This window comes from Crocodylus porosus, unplaced genomic scaffold (genome assembly GCF_001723895.1).
Source record: "Crocodylus porosus isolate Cpor-Errol unplaced genomic scaffold, CroPor_comp1, whole genome shotgun sequence".
NCBI classification, from domain to species: domain Eukaryota; kingdom Metazoa; phylum Chordata; order Crocodylia; family Crocodylidae; genus Crocodylus; species Crocodylus porosus.
The window spans coordinates 94,346,771-94,353,044 of NW_017728918.1; positions in this window are offsets into that span (position 1 = coordinate 94,346,771).

Sequence of the window (6,274 nt, forward strand, 5' to 3'; positions counted from 1 at the left end):
CATGACAGAAAGCTTTGTGCCCGCTCAGATTTAGCTGAGTGATCTTCCCATGAGATGTCCGGGTAATTGAAGTCACCCATGACAACCAAGGTCCTGGAGCAAGCGGCCTCAGTCAGTTCCCGGGCAGAAAAAAATCTTGCCCATATCCTCCTGAACCATCTTCTACCTCTTGCTGAGGAAGTTCAGCCCAAATCTCAGTAATGGTTTCAAACCATCCTGTTGGGCAATTGACATCATCTTTGTTGTCTGCCAGATCCAAAAAAAAGTGTCAGTAATAAGATCAGCATCTGTATGCAGCCTTATTTGACCTTACTAAGGCCTTTGATTTAATCAATTATGAAGCTTTGTGAAACATACTGTCCAGATTCGGATATCCTGAAAAGTACATCAAGGTCTTGGGGCTTCTCCATAACCAGATCACGGTGACTGTTCTATGTAGTGGACCAGAAACAGATCCACTTGTCATCTGAAGTAGGGTCAAGCAAGGGTGGGTCATTGCCCCCACTCCCCAACTCTGTTCTCATTTCAGGACTGCCTTCCTTCTGGAATTGACATTGAACTGAACAAGTGAAGGGCTCTTTAATCTGGGTTGTTTTTATTTGAAGACCAAAGTAGTCAAAACAATCATCCTTGATGTTAAATATGCCAATGAATATGCCATCCTTCTACACACTATGGATAACCTTGAGACCACGCTGGATCTTTTCAGAGAAACATACCAAACTTTGGGCCTGTTTCCCAACATTGAGAAGTCTAAAGTGCTCTATCAGTCTGCCTCAGAACATAAATGTGATTCCCCTCCACAAATTACCATTGAGGAAAAACTATGGTGGTAGTTGAGGACTTCCCCTTCCTTGGTAGCCACTAGGGTTCTGTGAAACACCACTGTTTCATTTTGACTTAGGTTTTGCCATTTCAAAGGGACAGTGTTTCATTTTGCTGTTTTGAAGCACTTTTCCATTTTGTTGAAATTGTTTTGCTGTTTCGACATTGTTTCAACATGTTTCAATGTTTCACCCATAGGCTATACTGGGGAATCACAAAAATGCCCCTGGGACGAGTCTGGCACAGCCCCACAGCCCTCCTGGGGGGCATGGTCCCTGGAGCTGCCTGTGGAATAACACCAGGCTGCCACTGCCAGCTGAAGCCAGTGCCAGCACTGTGTTCTTCCCAGTGCTCAGTGCGGGCTGCACCGGACAGAATCGGGTGCTGGAGCTGGCCCCAGGCAGCAGCAACAGCCTGCTGTCATCTGCAAGTTCCACATCCAATGAGTGCAGAGCTTTTTTTAAAAAAAAGCCCCTCACTCACTGACTATGGCAGCAGCAATAAGGGCCTCTGGTTGCTCGTGGCAAAGCCCCCCTGTGCAGCCGGGATCGCCCTCTGGCACCAGCATCATGCCATGGCTCAGCAAGTCACCGCACACTGTCCTGGAGATGGGGCGGATCCACATGTCAGCTGTTTCCCCAGTTTGATATCAGCTTGATTCCCCAGCTCTCTGATCATTCCCCCAGCTCGTCCCTGGGGGTGCAACCCCTGGATCTGTGTGTGGGGTTCCAGCAAGCTGCTTCTGCAGCTAGGGAAATAGCCCAGAGCCACCACCATCCCCAGCTGGCAGAGGAAGCCTGCTATCATCCTACATTATTCAGGGGCATGCATCCCCCAGGAAGAGCTAGGGGAATCAATCAGAGAGCTGAGGGAAAGTTCGGGGACCTGGGGAATTAAACCAGGAACTATGAGAATGTTCCGGGATCTGAACATTCCCCCACTTCCCTGTTTGATTCCCCAGCCCATGCCTCGATTCTCCAGTGCCCTGTTCAATTTCACAGCCCCCGGCTCAATTCCCCAGCACCCTGTTTAATTCCCCAGGCCCTGGTTCGACTCTCCAGTCCCAGCTGCAGGCTGGGGCCAGTGGCAGCACTGCAGTCTTCCCAACGTTGGGCACAGGCTGTGCCAAGTGGCTGCCACTGGCCCCAGCCTGCAGCAGCAGCCTGTTAAAACCCTGCACCCAGATTAGGGGCCCATGGCTCCTGGCAAAAGCTGGGAAAATGATCAGAGATCTGAGGGAAGTTATCAGACAGCTGGGTAATCTAGATTTCAATATCAGAGCAGTCCTTCCTGCCTCTTTGCCTACCCTCTCACAGATTTCAAAGATTTTATAAACTTTAGGGGCTGGAAGGGACCTAATGAGATCATCAGGTCCAGCGACCCCAGCAAGAAATACATCCACCTGTTTTTTGAAAGAGCCCAGAGAAGGTGCTTGCACCACCTCTGGGGGGAGTTTGTTCCAGACCCTGGACACGTGCACCATAAAGAACCTTTTTCTTATGTCTAGTTTAAATCGGCCTTCCTGGAGTTTATGGCCATTACACCTTGAAACTCTCCTTAGTTTCTGTTTAGCTGCAAGCAAGCCCAGTTTGAAACTTGTAACATTTGGAAACTTTCAAAATGTTTTGAGTGCTCTCATTTAGTTTCAAAGCTGTTTCAAAGCCTTTCGTTTCATTTTGATTTTGCTTCACCATGGGAACAGAATTCCACCTGCAGAGTCCAAACTGCCAAACTTATTGAAAAATGTGCTGAACCTTATTTGCTACTTCAATTATATAGCAACAACCAGCATCCCATCAGCCTGATATTTGTTTTGTTTCATTGCTTACTACCGCCAACTAATGCTAGCTATATCCTCCCATGAGTGAAATGGCTGAACCTAGAAGCTAACTGGACATGGAGTGATACATTTCTAATAATGAGACTTATCAAGACAGCACATCAGTGACAGGATGTCACCATGATCAAATGTACTCAACAAAAGTTGTGCAATGGAATGCACAACCAAAAAAACCCTGAACATAGAAAATAAATACATATTGGCTGGGTCATGCAGTAGGAAAGAATAAAAGATTTCTAGTAGATTCAATTACTATTTTTGCTACAACTTGGTAAATCAGATTGATGTATCTTAGTCACCTAGTACTATTCTGACATGTTTGACCATAATATTTGTACTTGTATTTATTCATGATACTAAAACATCTTATATGTATAAACATTTTTAATTCATCATAGGATAAGTACAATTGCACAGGATTCAGTATATGTTTCTCCAGAGTATGCCTATTATCAGGTGTTCAAAATAGTGCTTCCTAGATTAAAAAAAAAAAAGCAAATAAAAAGGATTATTAAAGTTCAAATACCTTTTTTGAAATTTTTAATCTTTCCTTTCCAATAAGGAACCCACTTTAACCAGTTGACAGCAACATCCATCCATCTGTTGTCACCATAACTCAGAGCAGGCCACAATTCTTTCCAAGAGAACAAATATAACAATCCAGTTAAATTATTAATTTATACCACATGCCCAGCAAGCATCCTGGACTAGACCACCAACTTTCCCATGGCTAATGAGGCTGAGGCTATCCAAGATGCTATGGATGCAAGGTGCTCTGGCACCACCTCCAGATGATTGAGTGACAGTTTTGGGCCTGCATCACCAGCATCGACTGGTAAGAGGGGATCATCCTGGATACCTGGGATAATGAACGGTGGCTCCAGAACTTCCACATACAGACCACCTTCACGGACATAGTTGTTCAGGTGGCCTTCACATCACATGCCAGGATGTCTGCATGCGGCCACTCCTCACCTTGGAAAAGAAGGTGGCCATTACCATCATGAAGCTAGCCACCCCCAGCAGTTACTGCTGCATCTTCAACCAGATAGGTATGGGCAAGACCACAGCTGGAGAGGCCATCTGGGAGGTATGCCTGGTCATCCAGGATGTCCTCACCAATTACTTCATCCACCTCATCAACCTGTAGGAGGTGGTCTCCAGGTTTCATCACATAGGCTTCCCCAATTGCAGGGGGGTCATGAACAGCACCCACATCTGCCCAGCACAAGTTGCCCAAGCATTCACTGCAGGGCATCAGCAACCACTAGGGTCACTTCAGTAACTTTTTTGCTGCCTGGGCAGGTAGCACTTATGAAGCCCACATCTTCTGCAAATCCCTACTCCCCAAGCTGATGGACAGAGGATGCTATGCTCCCTGATTTCATCACTGGGGATAAAACTTATCCCCTCTTGCCTTATGGGGGGGGGGCAGTTGGACTGCTGGAAGGAACATTTCAAGTACTGTCTGAGCAGTTGCCACAAAATGATGGAGTAAACCTTTGGCTGCCTCAAGGCACACTGGCCGGGTCTCAGCACATGCCTTGAGATGGACAACGAGAACCTGACATGCCATCATTGCTGCATGTGTCCTCCACTTCATCTGCAAGACCAGGGAGGAGGGTTTACCCAAAGTCTGGGGCAAGGAGATACAGTGTGCAGACTAAGAACATGCTGCACAGGGATGGGAAAGAGGGTGAGCCCTGCTGACGTTGTGGGTCCTGGCCCTACACATCTTCAGACTGTCTGGATCCATGGGGCCCTGGCCAACTACTGCCTTACCATCGTAGACTGGGAGCCCGCTCTGGATGAGTATGGCAAGAGGGCTTTGAATGCCTGTCCTTTACCTCGGGCCATGAGCCTCCCACCCTGCATCCTGGGCAACACTGCCCACAACCATTCCCAGCTGCCCAGACACCATCCCCTTTCCCTTCTCAGTCCCCACTGGGCACACACACCAAGATGCAGGGGAATGTGGCATGAGGAAGACATATGCCTCAGTTTAATAAAATGTTTCAGCAGCCAAACCTTTCATGTGTTTAATAAAGAAAACCCATTGAACATTGCCCATGGCAGAACTTGATCCATTTACCCAATTGACACAAACCAGCAAACCTTTGGAGGAGGCATGGGAGAGAGGGTTGAGAAAGGGGTGAAAGAAGCTGGACAGGGCAGTTAGGATGGGGAGGGGAGAAAGGGGTAGGTCACAGGCATGCCGCAGAAGCAGAACACAACAAACCTTAGCGTGGACGCACGGGGTAGAGGGCTTTTGACCTGGCACCCTACATTCAGGGGTCAGAAGTGAAGAGCAGAGATTTCTCCATGTAGGAGCTGGACAGGTGTGTGATCGTGGACCCACTGCCCATTTGAGAGAGCTGTGGGACAGGAGGTGGCTGCTTGGCCGGGGGGGAAAAGACTGGGACGCATCACCCCAGTGTGCACCATGGACTCCTGGCTCTCCCACATGGGACCTTCAGCCTTTTATCCCCTGCCCCCCAGGGCCCTGTCTCATCCTTCAAGGACTCCAGAACTATGGCCCTCACCCATGCCTAGAGCTCATGTCATGCAGCCAGATCAAGCCTGGAGAAGCCTATGACCAACAAGTCTGCACCCCTCTCCCGCAGCAGGACACAAGGAGGGGGACCATGGGAAACTTAAGAGCTCTGCCCCAGGCTCCACAGCTGGCAAGTGGATAAGCTGGGACCAGTGGCCTCTGGAGCCAGATGCAAGTTGGGCCTTGAAGGGCCCTGATGGCCCTGTCATCAGGTCTCAGGCAGCCTGGTCCCACTCTCTTCACCCACTACTGCTCCCCAGAGTAGGCCCCATGCCTTTATGCCTTAAAGATGCCTTTACGCCTTCTTGGGCCATGGGCCAGCAGCTCCCACTTGCTCCCACACACATCTCCTGTCCTGGTACTCCCTCACCCCCACCATCTCCCAGTCAGGGCAAGTTGTGGAGTGTCCCTCCCCAGCTTCCATCCGGGTGTCTCCACCCTAGGAACCCCATTCCTGTTGCCCCAGGGAAAAGTCCCTGGAGTGAGGCTCACTATACCGGGCAGCTGGGTGGCAGCCTGCCCCAGCACTCCTGCCCAGGACAGCTATGGGCTCTCCATGAGAGGCAGCACTAGTGCTAGTCAGGAGTGTTATACATGGACCCCAAGCAGACCAGGATCCTGTGCATAAACTTCCTGTCCTACTGCTGTGACTCTCTCAGTTCCACAGCAGCGCGTGTTGTCTCTTCCAGACAACAGGTGGCCATCTGGAGCCCCCATTCACATGCCTCAGCACCCGGTTCCTGCACTACAATAGCCCATTTCTGTGCCCTGGCAGCCTGGGTGTAAGCATCCCCCAGACTGACTATTTCCCCCTGCACATCTCAAGTCATTCCACATGCCAGTTATGAGGCCTCATTGTGTTGATACCTCCTCTAGAGGGGTTCCTGCCAGCAACTCCTCTCATCCCTCTGTGTTGCCAAAGGTGTGTGGTGTGTTCTCAGCCCTGTCCTTGGAGAAGAAGCAGGACAGCACTTCATAAAAGGGCATGGTCTGGCCTCTGGCCCCTGGACCTCTTTTTGGCATCAAGCACATGATGATACTGACTTCTTGTCACA